At 43.0% G+C, this 20,463-nt stretch overlaps 1 protein-coding gene across 1 annotated transcript in view; it reads right to left on the bottom strand.

Moving 5' to 3' along the window:
* The window catches only part of syt6a (synaptotagmin VIa), a 125,807-nt gene that overhangs the window by 63,237 nt on the left and 42,107 nt on the right, over window positions 1-20,463 (bottom strand). The gene's annotated exons all lie outside the window — the stretch shown is intronic.

Below are 20,463 nucleotides of genomic sequence, written 5' to 3'. Positions count from 1 at the left end.
TGATATCCCCCTACCCACCCAGCCCTGTTTCCCTTTGCCTCCTGCACTCCTGCCAGTCTTCCCACTACTTAGATCAGCATCACTTCCTCAGCAGCCTGTGGAGGATGAGACCACATGTGACCACTGCCTCGTACTGCAGGAGAAACGGCTAAATAAATACAATTTAATTGCTTTTGAAATGTCAGACAATAGTGTTTTCCTGTTTTGAAATGTCAGATAATAGTGTTTTTCTGTTTTTTATTTTGTTTTGTTTTTTGTTGGGGGGGGGGGCTCCTCTGGATAGTATTTGATGGGAGATTAGAAGCATCCTTTCTGTAAATGTGACATCAGCTGCCTTCAATTAAATCATTTATTTCTAACGTGTGGTTAATAAATGATGCATTTGAAGTAGAAAGCAAAAGTTTTGCTTTGGCTTTGGTTAACTTGTATGACAGTTAATGATGCCAAAATGTTACTTAAAATATTGCCAGCAGTTAATCACTGTTTAATGATGATGATGACAGCTTGGAATAAATTATTGACTTACTTTCATTATTTTCTGAGGGGAAAATACTAATTGAAATAATAAAAATTGAAATTGAAATTAGAAACTACTTGGAAGTTAACCGGCAACACTGAACGTTGTTTGGAGTTTGCACTGTATTCAAATCTTGGGAAATAATCACTTCTGCCATCGTTATTTTCATGAGGTATTATGTGGAGATTTTTTTGCCCCACAAACTATCACAGCTAAAATGAAAATGAAAAAGTTGGGAAATCATCTAGAAAATATACGAAGTAAATTACACTCTGTGATTTCTAAAGGTCCCATATTTTGGCTATTTAGACCTCCACAGATTGACTCGCTAACATTGACTTGTTTTTATCATGCGAGTGTCCAGAAAAGGCCCCTCTGAGAGCTACTTCCGTTTGACCCAGTTTTGTATCCGTGTTGTCCATATTTAGAGAAGACTGCCCCTTTCCTCTGATTGGTTGCCTCAGTGGAGAAGATCCACTTGTGAGAGCGCACGTATTCGTTATGTTGACAGCGCTGGCTCAGGAGCGGCGAGGTAGGCAGAGATCGTTGCTATGACTTAGATAAGCTCGAGAAATTCGAATGAACCGATTTCAGGCCTCTCGGCAGAAAAACATCTGGAATTTAGGAATGGGTGGACGATTTAAATTCATATTTCACATGTTTACTGAAGCATCATAGAGGCAATATTAAATCCAAATTATTAGAAAAAGTTGGTTTGGCAAAATATGATACTTTTAATATAAAAATGAAAAGCAAATATGATACTTTTGATATCAAAATGAAAAGCAAAAAAAATATGTAAATATCTATTTCTGAAAAAGCTGTAGAAGTTCATGTGGGCTCACAATATGGCAGTAGGTTCCTCTCACTGTTCACATTAATTATAGCACTTAGCACTGAGTCAACAAAATGTTCGCAAACTAATTCATAACCAATGCATAAACACTTTATAAACACTTTATAAACATGTACTTCATGGTACTATTATTGTAAAGTGATTCTCGTGCTCGCATACTGTATGTAGCTGCCCTAGACAATTCATTTTTTGCTGGCATCACTGGTAATGGAAGTTAAGTGTGAAAACGCATAATATTATTTTTTTCATATATTTAAACTTAAGAATGTCAAAATGTTTTTTTGTTTTTTGTTTGGAATTCTTTCCAATGGGAAGAATGGTTTTCGGCCCAGCCAGAAGAGAGAGCCATGGGCTCACCATCTGTGGGAGGGACTAAGGGGCTTACGTCCCCTATCAGAAGGAGTTTCAACTCCCAGGAGAGAACAGAACAGAACAACAGAACTTTGACCACAATCTGGGAGAAGCGGAGGAGCCCGAGTGGGCCATGTTCAATGCATTCATTGATGAAGGAACAGATCTGAACTGTGGTCACAGTGGTCGGTGCCTCTCGTGGTGATAATCCCTAAACCTCTTGTTGGACACTGACGGTGAGGGATGCTGTCAAGTTGAAGAAGCAGTCCAATCGGGCCTTTTGGCCTGTAACCATCAACACTGTATATACTGACTCGGGAGGTTCAGAGTTGATGGGGGAGAATACTTCAAAGACCGCCTCATTTCTCCTGACGCACATTCATATGAGGAAGCAGAGTCTGGCGACTCTGAGGTGGATTCTCCTATCTCAGTGGTTGAGGTCCCAGAGGTGGTTAAAAAGCTCCTCGATGGCTGGACCCCATTGCCAAGGCTAAAGGGTCTGGATGTTGTGAGGCTGTCTTGGTTGAAACGCCTCTGTAAAATCGTGTGGGTATCGGGAACAATGGTTCTGGATTGGCAACCCGGGATGATGGTTCCCCTTTTTAAGAAGGGGGAAAGGAAGATATGTTCCAACTACAAGGGGATAACACTCCTCAGCCTCCATTGTAAGGTCTATTCGGGGGTTGTAGAGAGGAGGGTTCATCGGGATGTTAAATCTCAGATTCAGGAGCAGCTCTCCACCCCAAGCAGAGTCCTGGAGTGTGCATGGGAGTTCCCCAACAAGTCTACATTGTGCTTTGTGGACATGGAGAGGCTGTTCAAGTGTGGCCCACTTAAGGGTTCCTATCAGAATCAGAATCAGAATCATCTTTATTTGCCAAGTATGTCCAAAACACACAAGGAATTTGTCTCCGGTAGTTGGAGCCGCTCTAGTACGACAACAGACAGTCAATTTACAGAACACTTTGGAGACATAAAGACATTGACAAAAAAAAAAAAAAACAGTCACTGAGCAGTAAAGGGTTGCTAGTTATCTAGTAATGCTGGTACATTATTTTAATTTTTTTTTGACAATTGTGCAAAAAAATACAGAGTCCTCTAGCAATTAAAGCAGCTCGAATGACTAATATTGCCATAGTCCGGTGCAATGACCATTGTGCAAAGGGCGCTGAGACTTCAAGGAGTGTGTGCAGTTTAAAGTGACGAGTAGTGCGATAATCTGGGACAACGTTGGTTGTGCAAATGTTACAGATACTCCTCGATCAGTGTGCAAATGGAGCAGATGCTACTCTGGCATGAGTGGCCAGTATATGCAAATAGTGCAGCATGGCGAGACAACTACAATGAGTGCACGAGTAATACATAATTGGCCCCACAGAAATGTGACAACGAACTCAAGTCAAAAAATTGCCAGCATGTTGTAATGGAATTGTAGGTTAGGTGTTTAAGAAGTTGATCGCAAGAGGGAAGAAGCTGTTGGAATGTTTACTAGTTCTAGTTTGCATTGATCGGTAGCGCCTACCTGAGGGAAGGAGCTGGTGACCGGGGTGCGGAGGGTCCGAGAGGATTTTGCATGCCCTTGTCTTAGTTCTGGCAGCGTGCAAGTCCTCAATGGTGGGTAGGGGGGTACCGACAATCCTTTCAGCAGTTTTGATTGTCCGTTGCAGTCGGAGTTTGTCCTTTTTTGTAGCAGCACCAAACCAGACTGTGATGGAAGAACACAGGACTGATTCGATGACCGCTGTGTAGAACTGTCTCAGCAGCTCCGGTGGCAGGCCGTGCTTTCTCAGAAGCCGCAGGAAGTACGTCCTCTGCTGGGCCTTTTTGAGGACGGAGTTGATGTTGGTCGCCAACTTCAGGTCCTGAGAGACTGTAATTCCCAGGAACTTAAAGGTCTCGATGGTTGACACAAGGCACCTGGACAACGTGAGGGGCAGCTGTGGCGAAGGATGCCTCCTGAAGTCCACGATCATCTCTACAGTCTTGAGCGTGTTCAGCTCCAGGTTGTGTCGGCCGCACCACAGCTCCAGCCGCTCCGCTTCCTGTCGATATGCAGACTCGTCACCGTCCTTGATGAGGCCGATGACAATGGTGTCATCTGCAAACTTCAGGAGTTTGACAGTCGGGTTCGCTGAGGTGCAGTCGTTCGTGTATAGAGAGAATAGCAGCGGAGAGAGGACACAACCTTGGGGCGCCCCAGTGCTGATGCTGCGTGTGGATGAGGTGGCCTCCCCCAGCCTGACCTGCTGTGTCCTGCCCGTCAGAAAGCTGTAAATCCACTGGCAGATGGCAGGTGAGACGCTGAGCTGGAGAAGCTTGGATGAAAGGAGTTCAGGGATGATGGTGTTGAACGCTGAGCTGAAGTCCACGAACAGGATCCTCGCGTAGGTCCCTCCACTGTCGAGGTGTTCTAGGATGAAGTGCAGTCCCATGTTGACTGCATCATCCGCAGACCTGTTCGCTTGGTAGGCAAACTGCAGGGGGTCCAGCAGGGGACCTGTGACACTCTTGAGGTGGTCCAGCACGAGACGTTCAAAGGACTTCATGACCACAGATGTCAAAGCGACAGGCCTGTAGTCATTCAGACCCGTGATTGCAGGTTTCTTGGGCACTGGAATGATGGTGGAGCGTTTGAAACAGGATGGAACTTCGCACAGTTCCAGAGATCTATTGAAGATCTGAGTGAAGACTGGAGCGAGTTGGTCCGCGCAGACTTTGAGGCAGGATGGGGACACATGGTCCGGGCCTGCCGCTTTGTTAATCTTTTGTTGTTTGAAGATGCGTCTCACATCCTGTTCATGGATGGTTAACGCAGAAGTCAGAGGTGTGATTGTGGTCGGGGGTGCGGCCGGATGGGTGTGTGGTGTGAAACTGTCCTTTTCAAATCTGTGGTAGAAGGTATTCAAGTCGTTGGTTAGTGTGCTATTGTTCTCAGCTTGGGGGGATCGTCGCTTGTAATTAGTCAGCGATTGGAATGCATGCCAGACTGATTTAGAGTCGTTTGCGCTAAACTGTTTTTCCAACTTTGCTGCATAGTTCCTCTTTGCAATGTTAATTTCTTTAGTCAGCTGGTTTCTAGCTCGATTATACAGGGCCCTGTCCCCGCTCTGATATGCGTCCTCCTTAGCTTGGCGAAGCTGCTTAAGTTTAGCAGTGAACCACGGGTTGTTGTTGTTGAATGTGCGAAATGATTTTGTTGGTACACACACATCTTCACAGAAACTGATATAGGATGTAACAGTGTCCGTATATTCATCCAGGCTGTGTCAAAGACACTCCAGTCTGTGCAGTCTAAACAGCTTTGAAGTTCCATCTTGGCTTCATTTGTCCACTTTTTGACTGTTTTCACTGTAGGCTTCGCACATTTAAGTTCTTGCCTGTACGTCGGTATTAAGTGAATTAAGAAGTGATCAGACGAGCCCAGGGCTGCACGAGGTATAGCACGGTATGCGTTTTTTACCGTAGTGTAGCAGTAGTCTAAAATATTATTTTCCCTGGTAGGACAGTCGATGTGCTGCTTGTATTTAGGGAGTTCGTGGTTGAGTTTAGCTTTGTTAAAGTCCCCGAGAATAATGAGGGGTGAATCCGGGTGTGTTTTTTCCATTTCGTTGACTTGTTCGGTGAGCGTTAGCAGTGCGGCGTTCGTGTTAGCTTGAGGCGGTATGTAGACTCCAGCCAGTATGAATGATGCGCACTCACGTGGCGAGTAGAATGGTTTACAGTTTAAAAATAGCGACTCTAAATGCGGGCTGCAGTGTGTGCTGAGCTCCGTGACATCCGTACACCATTTTTCGTTGATATAGAGGCATATCCCGCCGCCCTTTGTTTTCCCTGATGATTCCATGTCGCGGTCCGCTCGATGAATGCGGAAGCCGGGAAGCATGACGGCGCCATCGGGTACACCGTCGCAAAGCCAGGTCTCCGTGAAGCACATGGCCGCGGAATGTCCAAAGTCTTTACTGGTCTTTAACAGAAGATGAAGCTCGTCCATTTTGTTGGGTGGGGAGCGTACATTCGCGAGGTGGATCGACGGGAACGCCAATCTGTGTCCTCTCTTGCGGAGTTTCACCTGAATGCCACCACGCTTCTCTCTGTGGCCCCGCTTCCGTCTCCATGCGCCGAAAACCGCGGACGCCGCTCCGGTGAGTAACTCGGGGAAAAAACTGAGCGGATTTACGAAAGTTGGTGACAGAAAGTCCGGAGTAGCCTCCTTGATGGTTAGCAGGTCTCCCCTTGTGTAAGTGAGTTGTGTAAGGTCTCCAAAGACGGACGAAAAACACAAAAACAATACTAGAGAGCGCGTTACCGAGTCGACCACACTGGTAGGCGCCATCTTGGATCATCACAGTAGAATGATACTATGGGGAGCGCTCCAGGAGTATTGGGTACTAGACCCCCTAATGCAGGCTGTTCAGCTCTGTACGACCAGTGTCAGAGTTTGGTACGCATTGCCAGCAGTAAGTCGGATTCATTTCCAGTGAGGGCTGTATATATAAAGTATATATCATAGTCACCATGATGAAGTATTCACTGTATTCATTGCATGTAGCCTTTGACAATGGGTACAGACTCAAGTGTTTTTTTTCTTTCCTGATTTATTCCAGCTTTCTGAAGGATGTTCTCAGACACTCAGATATCAGAGACAAATAACTATCATCTTTGGTCTTGTTTACAACAAGCAGAACATTTTTGATTCAGTTTAGTAGTTGCGATACAACTTTTGGACACCGCTCCGTTGGAGTACCAAGTGCAGTGGTAGAATACAAAAGGGTGACGCTAGACATGCTAGGCATTGATGTGCAATGTGAGCGGTATATTGGTGAACGGAAATTGGTGACTTACAGAATGGGACAAAGATAACACATTTTGTCTTCTCCTTGAAATAAGGTGGGTGTAAAGAAGCACAATGTCCTCCATTGTTGTCATTTGTTTACTGTAGACTGTACTCGACTGCTTGGTGGAAACAAAGTTTGTCAATGAAATAACCTTTTCAAGGCTTTGGTGTAATACCCCAAATGTCAAAGGACGGACAAAAATGGTGGCTCTTAAATTGACGACATGATTCAAGTGATGGAATTCCCGGCAAAAAGATCTTCACAAGGTAACGTGATCTGGTGATGGTGAGTTGTAGATAGCGATAGTTGTGAGTTGTGTTTATCCATCCATCCATTTTCTGAGCCGCTTCTCCTCACTAGGGTCGCGGGGGTGCTGGAGCCTATCCCAGCTGTCATCGGGCAGGAGGCGGGGTACACCCTGAACTGGTTGCCAGCCAATCGCAGGGCACATAGGAACAAACAACCATTCGCACTAACAGTCATGCCTACGGGCAATTTAGAGTCTCCAATTCATGCATGTTTTTGGGATGTGGGAGGAAACCGGAGTGCCCGGAGAAAACCCACGCAGGCACGGGGAGAACATGCAAACTCCACACAGGCGGGGACGGGGATTGAACCCCGCACCTCAGAACTGTGAGGCTGACGCTCTAACCAGTCGGCCACCGTGCCGCTGAGTTGTGTTTAATTAAACAATATTATTTCCACTGCTAAAGCAGGTTGTGTTATTATTACCAGCACTCTGAGGGAATAAGGGATTAGCACAGAGGTTGGAGATTTTCCGAACCTCATCTCTGGAGCAACAGGTTAACCTCCCCTGCACACTTCTGACAGCAGTCCTGAGGCTCATCAGAAGTAACTGCTTACAGAAGAAATGAGCAACATCTGGAACCATCATATGTTATAAACGCATGTACATGTGAGGTACATAGACCGTTGCACGTGATGACATTAGAGGTATATGTGTTTTAATTTGTGAAAACAATCTGGAATAATGTAAAAGTAATAATAAGTGCAGACCAACTCTAGCAATATTTAGTGGTTAATACAATATAAGCATACTTTTGTCTTGTCACATGCACCGCATATTTATTTACCTGCATTTTGGGCATAGGTGCAGGCATGTTTTTTTCCCCAAACGCACTGTATCAAATACAGATCGCTTGAAAGATCAAATAGAGAGGCACTAAATCTGAACCAGGTGTTACAACATGCATGTAATCCAACCTAGATCAAATCTCTTCACATAATGATGTCATCAGTGCAAGCGTGTCCAACAATAACCTTTAAAGCAATCAGTCGGCTGACAGCAGCTGGATTGGCAGTGACGGGCGGAGGAGCAGCTCAAGTGCTGATGAGTGCATGGCGAACACATCGAGTACAAGCTCCGACTGTCAAGATCCTCTGGTGAGAAGCAGGTGGTACTATTAACATTTCAAAGTCAGACACGATACGCGAGAGAGGAATTAAAGGCCACAATCCAGTCTAACAAGGCTTCTTCAGAATCAATTTACAAACGGGAATACTGTTAACTAAAAGTCACCTTCTTAAAAGAAGCGTTATTACAATAGTTGTATTCATTTTTGTCATATCAACAAAAGATCCCAAGTGTCACACTATGACCTGAGCTATTGCAGGTTAGTCTGGAACATTTCCCCCACGATAAACTTCACTGTAAATGGAAAATATTATACCTATATTGTGTTAATTCCTGACAGTAAAAAATCCAACTGTAATCATCTTCAACTGTGCCTTCAGTTCTGATATTTGATAGTCTTGACACTTGGCTGGTCTAGCCTCAGCACTATCCGCTTATGCGGAATTTCTCGTGGTCAAACCGGGAGAACAGGTTAGTGAGTGCCTGTGTATGCCGCGATAACTAGCGTAACAACAGGTTGAGGACGTGATGGTTTGAACCCGAACTTGCTAAAACTTTGTTTTCTTTATTGCTGGTGTCTCCGGACACACGTTAAATACATGCATATTATTTATTTATACAAATATGATATAATATATAATATATGTAAACACGAACGAAGCCTAAACATCAGATATTGTCATTCTTTGGCGGCTCTGCGGTGACATCTCGTGTTAAAAAAAGACGTATAAAGTTACTATTGGTGCTTTCTCGCGATCCCCTTCGCCATTCACCCGAGCCGGGAGGAAGTTGGTTGCGTATATAACCAATTTCAGGTGATCACACGCACGTTTAAAATTATCAGTGTATGCCAACAAATGCCACGCCCAAAACAAATGTATTATTGTGTTTATGTCATTTACTGTTTCTGTTTATACGATTGTGACACAAGTACAGCAACCAGTATTGTCCCCAAGGCTTGATTTTGAAGTCGTCTTATTTTTCATTTGTTCAAATGTTTAGCCCTGCAGTGGTCTCTTGAAGTTTTTCAGAACTTTATATATGTAGGCTATTTTTGCCACTAGTGTCATGAAAGAGCTGTAACTGGTTTGGTGGATTCCATGTAAGTGGGCTGATACAGCAGCTAGGAGCTATTTAGCATTCAGTGTAAGAGTCAGCATGTTTTTTATGTGTTGCCCAAATACTCTTAGTTTGTTTACATCCATCTTGTTGCAAGGTCTGTAGATTCTTCTCCAAGCTTGTGGTGTCTCTGGAGCCCCGTTTATCCTGGTGGATTCCGAGTTAGCTTGTAGATCATGTTTTCCATGCAGTGCAGACTGAATCACTTATCAAGCAGCCGCCAAGACTTGCAGCTATCAGCTATCAGCAAAGAGATCCTCATAGAGCGCAAGCTGCTGTTGGGAATTGAGTACGAGACAGTGGTAGCTGTTAGTCGTGTGTAAATCAGAAATATAAAATATCTTTTATTGATCCCCAACGGGAAAATTCATGAATTAAAATGTATATAGTATCCTATATTATGTATGGGGGTTGGCGCTATCACCTCATTTTTTATTTGTTACTACCTTCACCCAATTAAACTAAGTACAAATTAAAATACAATTTTAGTCTTTCACAAAATAATAGTAGTACTGTGATTGAGATAAGTGTTTAAGAGCAATTTTGTTTGTGTTTTTGAATTAGGAAGAATAGCACCCTATAACATTGTACTTTATTAAAACAGAGTAATAACATAATTTAACAGAATGTAAAGAACAGTTTGTGCATTATGATTTAATGCTGCAATTCAATTAATTGTGCTGCTCCTTCTGGTTTGCCCGCCTTAGCTACCGGGAGGCAGTTTAATATAGTCATGCAGATACAAAAGAATAGTACTTCTTCTACTACTACTACTACTGGAAGCGAGTCAGTAAGAACCTGTGACATGAGTCATTTTTCATAACGGATAAAGAAAATATTCCTGTGAGTATTGTTATATTATCTGGCTACATCTGTTGCTCCACCGTTTGTTTTCAAATATCTGTTACTTAAAGGATTCTAAACCTAAGGCCGTTGATGCTAATGTTAGCATGTCAGTGGCATTTTCCACTACATGTTAGCATTGAGCTAGCAGCCATTGTGAAGGCAACATTGTTTTGGTTGTTTTAAATAAATTCTACACAGCGTGTAATTCTCTTTGTTTTTTGTTTACTTTGTCAGTAAACAACTGTGAGTAACATTAAACAGCTTTAAGCCTCTTTTTTTATGAATTGTTCACTATTCGCCAAACTGCTGCTGATTGTGAATTGCGCTGAATTGAGTTCACTCCCAACATACAGCGTTCATATCACAAGTGTCACGGAATAAAATGTGTACCCTTAATAGACAAGACACAGGACAAGCACTGTGTGAGAAAATAACAGACACAATTTGATAAAAACTTGCATGCAAGGAGATGGCAAAAACATCTTCTGAATGCTGGCTTGTTTTATGAAAAACTCGGGTCACTTGTATCTGAAGGCACAACTGTAGTATGTAGTTGTATTCAACATTTGGCAATACTGTACAAGCAAACAACAAATAACTATATTCTTGGGTCTTTGTGAAACCTTTCTGAAAGACTGGGCAGAAACACATCTTCAAGCGATTGGTGATCAGGGCTTTAGAGTGTGACCAATTTGGTACCACTTGGCCCTAATTTTTCAATGGTGCGCCTTAAAAACATAAGTGGTCTCACACATGACCCCAGTCATTTGAGAAAGAAAGAAAATCACTGCGACTGAAAGCAGACACATTAAACTGATCGGAATCTCTAACACCAGCAAACTGTCAACCATAAATTGGCTAAAAATGAGGTTTTATTGGGCACTCCCGAACATTACAGATTTTGAGACATCCTAGGTGTAGTTACTCTATCCACCGCAAGGGCTAACAGGAGTGATGTAATACTTGTCATTCATGTTTGAGCTGATCAGGGGGTCAGAGTCTGTCTTTGACTTTTAACAGCTGCTCAAGTCTGACATTGAAAGGTGGTCACCACTGGAGAAGGACGCTGGAGAAGGGGATACAATACCACGCAGAGCAAATTGCGTACAGACTGGTATGTGTGTGTGTGTGTTTACTGTATATAAATATGCTCCAGCAGGCTGTTGATAGTGGAAAACTCACGGAATTATGAGCAGTTAGCCGTACATGAAAGATAACGTGCCAATTTGGTTTAAACTATAACTGCAAATGGTTGAAATACATTTCTACTGCAGGGTGCATCATCACCACCTATGGTATAGTCATTGTACTTGCAGAGAACGTTTTACCTACATCCCGTGCTGCTTTTCTCGTGTACCGTGGAGGCCGGTGTCCAGGTTGAAGACGTGATTGACGTAGGGGAAATTGTTGTCACTTCAGCTGGTTTCAGCCTGGGTCGAACTATATCCGTGGATCCAATACTTTCTGCTAAATGTTTCCGAAAACATGTCGGTTCGAAAGTTACATATACTGTATTTGCTACGCAGTCACAGATGTGCAGCTTCCCCCCGCCGCTGCCAAATAACTTTTGAGGATCCCCTGTACTTGTATTTCTTTTTTATTGCTTGTAAAGCTAAAGAAGGTCTTATCACACCATTAGTACAACCAGTTGCCACACAATAAAACATTGTGAAATAGCAAAACTTGCTGCAATAAACCAAACAATGATGTGTGTTTGTGTTTTGATGCTAATGCCAAATGAACAGAGTGGTTGCTGTTCTTTAAGTCAAAGCTGAAAATAGCCGACAATAGCCGAAGACGGGAAGGCGCTAGAATCAAAACGGAGACGACACTTTCTGAGTTATACTTATTGATAAACTGCTATATAACTGCTATACAATCACCTCAAAATGGCAGTTACTGTTTGTAAAGAGGTTCTAGAGTTATCAATATTTGTATTTTTTTTTTTTATCTTTGTACCCTGACCCTTAAGGTCTGTGTCTAGGGAATCAGGACATTTGGTCACCCTCGTCAGGAATCCATCCCAGTGTTTTAGCACTCATCACCCCCTGTGTCAGCTCGAGTCCTCCTCGTTTGGAAACACAGAGAGAGACTGAAGTCTTTGCCACAGCGGGCTGCAAGGAGCAGCCAAAAATAATGAGGGTCATAATATGCCTCTGGCGCCTGAAGGAAAACGGCTCCATCATAGCTTTCCCACTCTTATGACCATTCGGTGTTTGAACTCCACAGGTTTGTAATTGAAATTCCTCCCTTTATGTTGTAGATTCAATGAATTTTAGGCATGACTTTAAAAATTTTTTTTTTGCTATTTAAAAAAAAGGTGGGGGTTCAGAACTAGAATGGTAGCCTCGATGTAACGATCCCCTCTTCCATATTGTTTGCGCCATTTTCTTTTTTACCTGGGCCACTCCAAGAATCAGAAACTAGCGTGCTTAGTAACAGATGCACTGACACTAACAAACATGAATACAGGGGTCCACAATGTTTTTACTCTTATAGGGATTTAGCATTGTCCCCTCCCTATCTTACGTCAGCATCCATGAACCAGGAAGTGGCTTGCTAAGACAGACATAAAGCACAAACACGCACTTTCGTCTGTGGTCTTCCAGCCGGTCGGGCCGAGCTGGGCCCACAGAAGTCCAGCCTCCTACTTCACACACTCTGTACATGTTTATTACTCATGAGCACTGTACATATTTTGCACATTGGACACATCACATCTCATTCAGTGTCCCCTGGAGGGCTGGCACAAAGCACGATGAGGCGGATGCCGGGCCTGGTCCTGCCACATCTGTGCTGGGCTCTGGTCGGTCGACCCCCTTCTTACCCCTGCCTGTCCTCCAGTCCGGTACCCTTGCCGCTCCCTTTGGGACTGATCGGGGTGCTTCCTTCAGTTGGGCTGGTGAACCGCCTTGGGTCCTGGGGAGTGGGTGGCGTCCCCCTGGTTGGGTCCCCCCCCCGGGATGGGCTCACTGGCTTGGCCCCCCCTTGTGGGTGGAGAGGGGGCGTGGTGGGGGCACCCTTCCTCAATGGGCCGGCTCAGCAACTCCGTCCACCAGCTGACTAACATGCATGTGATATGGTGTTCATTCACTAATACGTTCCATAGACACGCTATAGGGTTTAATTGCTTGTGCTAGGACCACAAAGAATAACACAGGTTATAGTAACATATCAACTCAAAGGTTGTTATAGGTGTTTATACACTATAAAAGCATCCCACCACACCACTCATCAGTAGCACTGCCTTGCTCATTTCCCACATCCTGCCTTGCCCTGCCCTTTTCTGCCCTCTCTCATCTTGCCCTATTGGTTAGTTGTTGCATGTCCTCACTGGACATCCACAAATAAGAACAGGATTTTACTTTTGTAACGTTACTTTTGCTCAAATATCTAGACTGTCTAGACTGTTCTGCTGTGGTTCACACCCGTATTCCCCTTGTCCGTTCTGTCCCTCTGTCTGCCCCCTAAAACCCTTTTCTGTCCAGCTGCATTTTCAATAAACATCAGAATAATGAAAAATATAAAAAATAAGCTGAGGGAGATGGAATGGTTAGAGCGTCTGCCTCACAGTTCTGAGGACCAGGGTTCAATCCCCGGCCCAACCTGTGTGGAGTTTGCATGTTCTCCCCGTGCCTGCGTGGGTTTTCTCCGGGCACTCCGGTTTCCTCCCACATCCCAAAAACATGCGTGGTAGGTTGATTGAAGACTCTAAATTGCACGTAGGTGTGAATGTGAGTGTGAATGCTTGTTTGTTTAAATGTTCCCTGAGATTGGCTGGCAACCATTTCAGGGTGTACCCCGCCTCCTGCCCGATGATAGCTGGGATAGGCTCCAGCACTCCCGCGACCCTAGTGAGGAGAAGCGGCTCAGAAAATGGATGGATGGAAGCTGAGCGAGTATTTCAAACCCCCCCCTGTTGCACACCACAAAACATTCGGCATGGCCATGCAGCTGAACAGGATGGGTTTAAAACAAAAAAAAGACAGGGAAAAAAAGCACAAAAACGGCATCCTCGATTTTTTTCATTTGTTATATAAATTGATTTCCTCATTTTGCCATTTTAGGGAAGAACCTTTTCTGTCTGCCCTAGAATGAAAAATGGTATGATTCTGTCTTCTCCATCAATCAAACTAGTCTGATCTAACAAACAGACACAAGTAGGGTACTGTCATCTTTTCGTAGTGTTACTGTTTGATTAGTTTTCATTTGAATCCGAAAATTCTGTCTCAGCGTTGTTGTTTTTTTTTCAGCACTGATTTGTTTATAGCCCTAATATGTATAATATGCGCCCTCAATTTTTTATGACATTTTTAGGGGAAACAAATCTTTTTCATGAGAAATTACTCTTTTTTTTTCACTCAACCCTGATTGCAGCAGCTCATTTGCAATAAATAACAACCCCTTTACAACCGTGAAGCACACCAGTCAGACATTACAGTTGAATTTTGTGAGTAATTAAGCACTTTGAAATGTCAGTGTGAATAAAACGCTTTCCTCCAAACAAGTTCAACATCATGCAGAACAGTGGTGCCATAGGTGGGTACTGCCAGTTTCCCAAGCCGCGGGGGTAGTCAACTGTGATATTACATCTGATATTGCCATCTTCTCTTTGATATAGGAAACTTCTGGAATACCCGACCCATTTCTTAAAGGGCGTTGTCACGATAAGAGCTGCATTGCTTTAAGCTTTGCCATCTCCCATTAAAGATCCCAAGCTTCATTGTCTGTCTGGTACTTTGGCCATTGTGAGGGCCAGTTGAAGCATGAAAGCATGTTTATACATGCCTTCTTTCCTTAGTCCCCCCACATAAGCAATGGCGAAGGCGAGCAGCAGGCAGTGACTCTTGATGATGTTAAAAATGGCCTTGGGGGCTGTTTCACAAGCACCGCCACTGCAATTAGATATATAAGCAGAGTCCCACCAGAGTAAACCAGCTTAGACGGAGCGCAAACACAATCAAAGTTTTTCCCTGGTTGATGTGAGCAGGAGAACCCTCCAAGCTTCGTACTGTCTGTCTGATGACAGACCTTGTAAATCCACTTTATTACCATTTTGACTTTTTAATAAGATAGGATTGTCTGCACTCAGCTCCATGTACTGTCAACACAGTGTAGTTAAACGACCAATGAAAACATGTTTTATCGTGCCATATTTTAAACAAAGTATTGCCATTGTCTATCAGAAATTAACCTCCTTCAGGAAAATAAATACTTACAACACGGTGAAAACAAGAGCTGGTCACCATTACTTCGCTTTACTAAACGTTGACAACCTTGCACTTTAAATGGAATGTTTTTGGACATCTGGTTGGTTGGCGTGTCTGCCTCACAGTCAATAGGTTCTGGATTCATTTCTGGGTTCAGGCAATCCTGTTTGGAGTTTACATGTTCTTGCCGTGCTCGCATGGAATCTCTCCGGGTCCTCCAATTTCCTGCCACGTTCCAAAAACATGCACGTTATGTCTATTGAAGACTCCAGTCTAAATTATCTATGGCTTTTAATTGTTGTTTGTTTATATAGTGGGTACGGAAAGTTTTCAGACCCCCTTAAAATGTTCCCTCTTTGTTATATTGCAGCCATTTGTTAAAATCATTTAAGTTCATTTTTTTTCTCATTAATGTACACACAGCACCCCATATTGACATTTTTCCCGATTTATTAAAAAAGAAAAAATGAAACATCACACAGCAATAAGTATTCAGACCCTTTACTGTGACACTGATATATTTCACTCGGGTGCTGTCCATTTCTTCTGATCATCCTTAAAATGGTTCTACACCTTCATTGGAGTCAAGCCGTGTTTGATTATACTGATTGGACTTGATTAGGAAAGCCACACACCTGTCTATATAAGACCTTACAGCTCACAGAGCATGCCAGAGCAAATGAGAATCATGAGGTCAAAGGAACTGCCTGAAGAGCTCAGAGACAGAATTGTGGCAAGGCACAGATCTGGCCAAGGTTACAAAAACGTTTCTGCTGCACTTAAGGTTCCTAAGAGCACAGTGGCCGCCATAATCCTGAAATGAAAAACGTTTGGGCCGATCAGAGCTTCCTTCCTAGAGCTGACCGTCCGACCAAACTGAGCAATTGAGGGAGAAGAGCCTTGGTGAGAGAGTTAAAGAAGAATCCAAAGATCACTGCGGCTGAGCTCCAGAGATGCAGTCGGGAGATGGGAGAAAGTTCTAGAAAGTCAACCATCACTGCAACCCTCCACCAATCGGGGCTCTATGGCCCGATGGAAGCCTCTCCTCAGTCCAAGACATGAAAGCATGCATGGAGTTTGCTAAAAAGAAAAAAAAACACCTGAAGGACTCCAAGATGGTGAGAAATAAGATTTTCATGTCTGATGAGACCAAGATAGAAATTGTTGGCCTTAATTCTAAGTGGCATGTGTGGAGAAAACCAGGCACTGCTCATCACCTGTCCTGTCCCAGCAGTGAAACATGGTGGTGGCAGCCTCATTCTGTGGGGGTGTTTTTCAGATGCAGGGACAGGACGACTGGTTGCAATCAAAGGAAAGATGAATGCGGCCAAGTACAGGAATATCCTGGACGAAAACCTTCTCCAGCGTGCTCAGAACCTCATACACAGCTAAAATATTGGCTTCAGAACAACTCAGTGACAGTTTTTGAATGGCCCAGCCAGAGCCCTAACTTAAACCCAATTGAGCATCTCTGGAGAGACCCGAAAATGGCTGCCCACCAACATTCACCATCCAACCTGATAGAGGAATGGCAGATGATCGCCAAATCCAGGTGTGAAAAACTCATTCCCAAAGACTCATGGCTGTATTAGCTCAAAAGGGTGCTTCTACTAAATACTGTATGGCTGTGTGATATTTCAGTTTTTCTTTTTTAATACATCAGCAAAAATTTCAACAATTCCGTTTTTTTCCCCCGGTCAATCTAGGGTGCTGTTTGTACATTAATGTCGAAAATGTTTATACTTTAATTATTTTAACAATTGCCTGCAATATAAAAAAGAGTGACCATTTTAAGGGGGTCTAAATACTTTCCGTACCCACTGTATGTGATTTACTGCCGACCAATCAATAAAGACAAAGGTACAGTATATACTCAGTGAAGTAAGTGTGATTGTTGAGCAAAATCAACATTTCTACCACTATTCCTGTTCTGGAGGACTTATCCCAGCTAAGAGAAGAGGTACACCCTAAACTGGAGGCTAGTCAATTACAGGGCACAACTATCAAGTACCGCCCTGTGGTTGACTTGCTCTTTTATTTCACCAATATTTAATCTTTGGCGGTACTATTTTAGCCGTAACAAAGACAGGACAGTGGTTGTGCAAAAGGAAATTACAGGGTATTTTAGACGGGCACATATCCGATTGTAGGATTGTGTGCTGCAGTGTGCAATATTTTATTCGGTTTAAAAAGCAATGGTAGTTTATATCTTCTGTTAGCCCTCTGATGCAGTTTTATGGGACTGCTGTGTAAAAGAGGCTAATGATTACAACTTCAATGTATCAGTCAATTAGTTTTTTCACACTCTGAAAAAAAGCTTAGTTGGAGGAATTGACTTTTGATCAGACTGTTATGTAAATATTACAGAAAAATAGTTTATCAAAGCTGCCAACCTATAGAAATTCACTTCCTGAACAATTTGTCCAAATTCGTCTGAATTTCCATATTTTCAAAATGTTGTCGGGAACATTACCGCGGGACAGTTATTGCAGTAGATTACGTAACCGGATAAAAAATACTGTTCAATTGCACAAAATAATCATTCCTTTATAATCGTTAATAAATTATGGCTTCAATATTTGTTATCTTAATATTTTTTATTGCATCAACCTTGTAATGGCAGACACAGTTGCAACCTGAATCAAAGTACATGAGATTTCAACGTGCCATCATCAAAATGTTCTGTGTCCATGGATTAATTTGTCTTTACCAATTCTGTTTTCAACCTTGGAAAAAATAAAAAAATCTGATTAATCATATCTCAAAAGTCAATTCAAACTCAGCACTCTAGTTTTCAAACAAACAAATAACATTGCTGATGGATTGAATTGGGTAGTTTCTGCATGGAAAATAGTTTAGATTTCTATTTTGTGAATGTACTTGTATAAAGGTCTTTTCTTACGTGCTATTTATAGTATATATATTTTTCCTATATCCACTATTGCTACAGAAATAATGGAAATAAAATTGTAATAAAATAGTGTAAAAAAATTTTCCCCCCCAATATCCGAAACAATCGGTGTTATGGCCGTAACGAGTCAGCGTTCAGTGATTTCTGTAACAAAATCCAGACGTTCTGTAACCTTTTGAAGTCGAAGAATTCAGAATTTGACATTGTGGGTACATGTCCATGTTTACTACACTGTGGTTACCTTCATTTTAAGCTTGTACAATCATTAACAATGTTAAAATGTTACTTAAAGGTTCTATGTTGTTGGGGGTAGGCTTGACACAATTGCTGCTGGGGTGAGCCCAACACTGCTAAAAACCAAAAACACAAAAAAAAGCATAGACCAGCAAGGTGCGTGCCAGCATTTGCTAGCATGCTGGTGAGCACCTTGCTGGTCCATGCTGTAATTCAATCATTCATTCATTCATCTTCCGTTCCCCTTATCCTGACGAGGGTCGCGGGTGTGCTGGAGCCTATCCCAGCAATCTTCAGCCAATCGCAGGGCACATAGAAACAAACAACCATTCGCGCACACCTCCGGGCAATTTAGAGTCTTCAATTAACCTACCATGCATATTTTTGGGATGTGGGAGGAAACCGGAGTGCCCGGAGAAAACCCATGCAGTCACGGGGAGAACATGCAAACTCCACACAAGCGGGGCCGGGATTTGATCCCTGGTCTTCAGAATTGTGACGCCGATGTGCTACCCAGTCGTCCACCGTGCCGCCCATGCTGTAATCCATCCATCCATTTTCTGAGCCGCTTCTCCTCACTAGGGTCGCGGGCGTGCTGGAGCCTATCCCAGCTGTCATCGGGCAGGAGGCGGGGTACACCCTGAACTGGTTGCCAGCCAATCGCAGGGCACATCGAAACAAACAGCCATTCGCACTCACAGTCATGCCTACGGGCAATTTAGAGTCTCCAATTAATGCATGTTTTTGGGATGTGGGAGGAAACCGGAGTGCCCGGAGAAAACCCACGCAGGCACGGGGAGAACATGTAAACTCCACACAGGCGGGGACGGGGATTGAACCCCGCACCTCAGAACTGTGAGGCTGACACTCTAACCAGTCGTCCACCGTGCCGCCCATGCTGTAATTTTTATTTTTATTTTTATTGTATTTATTTATTTTAGGGGGGAAGTGTTTGAGCTACGCAGCCTTCAAAGCACAGATTTTTCAAAAGTGCACACAGAAGGTTCCAAGCAGGAAGGAGCCACCCACCATAATTAACCTCTCTAGATGGATACATAACCGAAGCTAATCCTTCTGGAAGAGTAACCTGAGCTACCATGGCTTTTTGTCTTGAAAGGATTAGCAGTGATTAGGCAGCAGGCAGGCAAGATCATTCTCTCCAGGGTTTCAATAAGAGAAATAAAAACTCTCCAGTGAACCAAGAAGGCAACAAGCTGCTGAGAATGGCCATGAAACCTGGTAGTCTCAGATGATGGGGTACACTGGCGTTAGCAGCTGTCCAGCTATTTTGATTTAAGTAATTTGCCAGAGGCTACAACTAATGCTGCATTCTAGAAAAAAAAAGTTTAACATTTCTGTTAAACTAGCTACTGGTGGCTTTGAGTAAGCACGATTTATTTTTAGTCAGTCTGGATGCGGTAGGATGGTTAAACATGTCTTGTCGAAGAGTCTCCTGAAGTCTCCAAAAACACCACATAAGAGATTCATTACTTGAAGTCTTTTATGAAAGATAGTCACTAGAGAGGTTGTCAATGTCCCTAAATAATGTACAAACCCCAATTTCAGTGAACTTGGGACGTTGTGTAAAATGTAAATCAAAATAGAATATAATAATTGGCAAATCCTTCTTAACCTATAATCCATTGGAAAACACTACAAAGACAAGATATTTAATGTTCAAACAGATGAACGTTTATTCTCTCATTTTTAATTTGATGTCTGCAACACGAAGATTGGACAGGGGCAACAAAAAATTGGGAAAGGAAAAAAAATGTTAAAATGACACCTTTTTGGAACATTTCACTGGTTAACAAGTTAATTGGAAACAGATGAGTGTTATGATTGGGTAATAAAAAAACAAGCATCCCGAAATATTGTTCACAAGTAAGGATGGGGCGAGGGTCACCACTTTGTGAACAAATGCGTGAGCAAATAGTCCAACAGTTTAAGAACATTTCTAAACAAGCAGTACAATTGCTGACATTACAATAATACCATTGGCTGTAATGCACACACACAAATGGTTCTGGTCACAAGATCATGAGGTCATAAATGGCAATAATAATATACAAATCCACAGTGAGAAGTGCAAACACCATGTGCCAATAGGGCACACACTTAAAGAGTGTAAAAGGAACTGGCTCATCTTGGTGATTATAGTTCTGCTGCAAACAAAAAAAGACATGTCACATACTGTTGTGCAGTCCTT

The sequence above is a fragment of the Phyllopteryx taeniolatus genome, chromosome 1, assembly GCF_024500385.1.
Source record: "Phyllopteryx taeniolatus isolate TA_2022b chromosome 1, UOR_Ptae_1.2, whole genome shotgun sequence".
Classification (NCBI taxonomy): Eukaryota; Metazoa; Chordata; class Actinopteri; order Syngnathiformes; family Syngnathidae; genus Phyllopteryx; species Phyllopteryx taeniolatus.
Note: the sequence above shows the minus strand (reverse complement) of the source record. Positions and strands in the feature narration are given on the sequence as shown.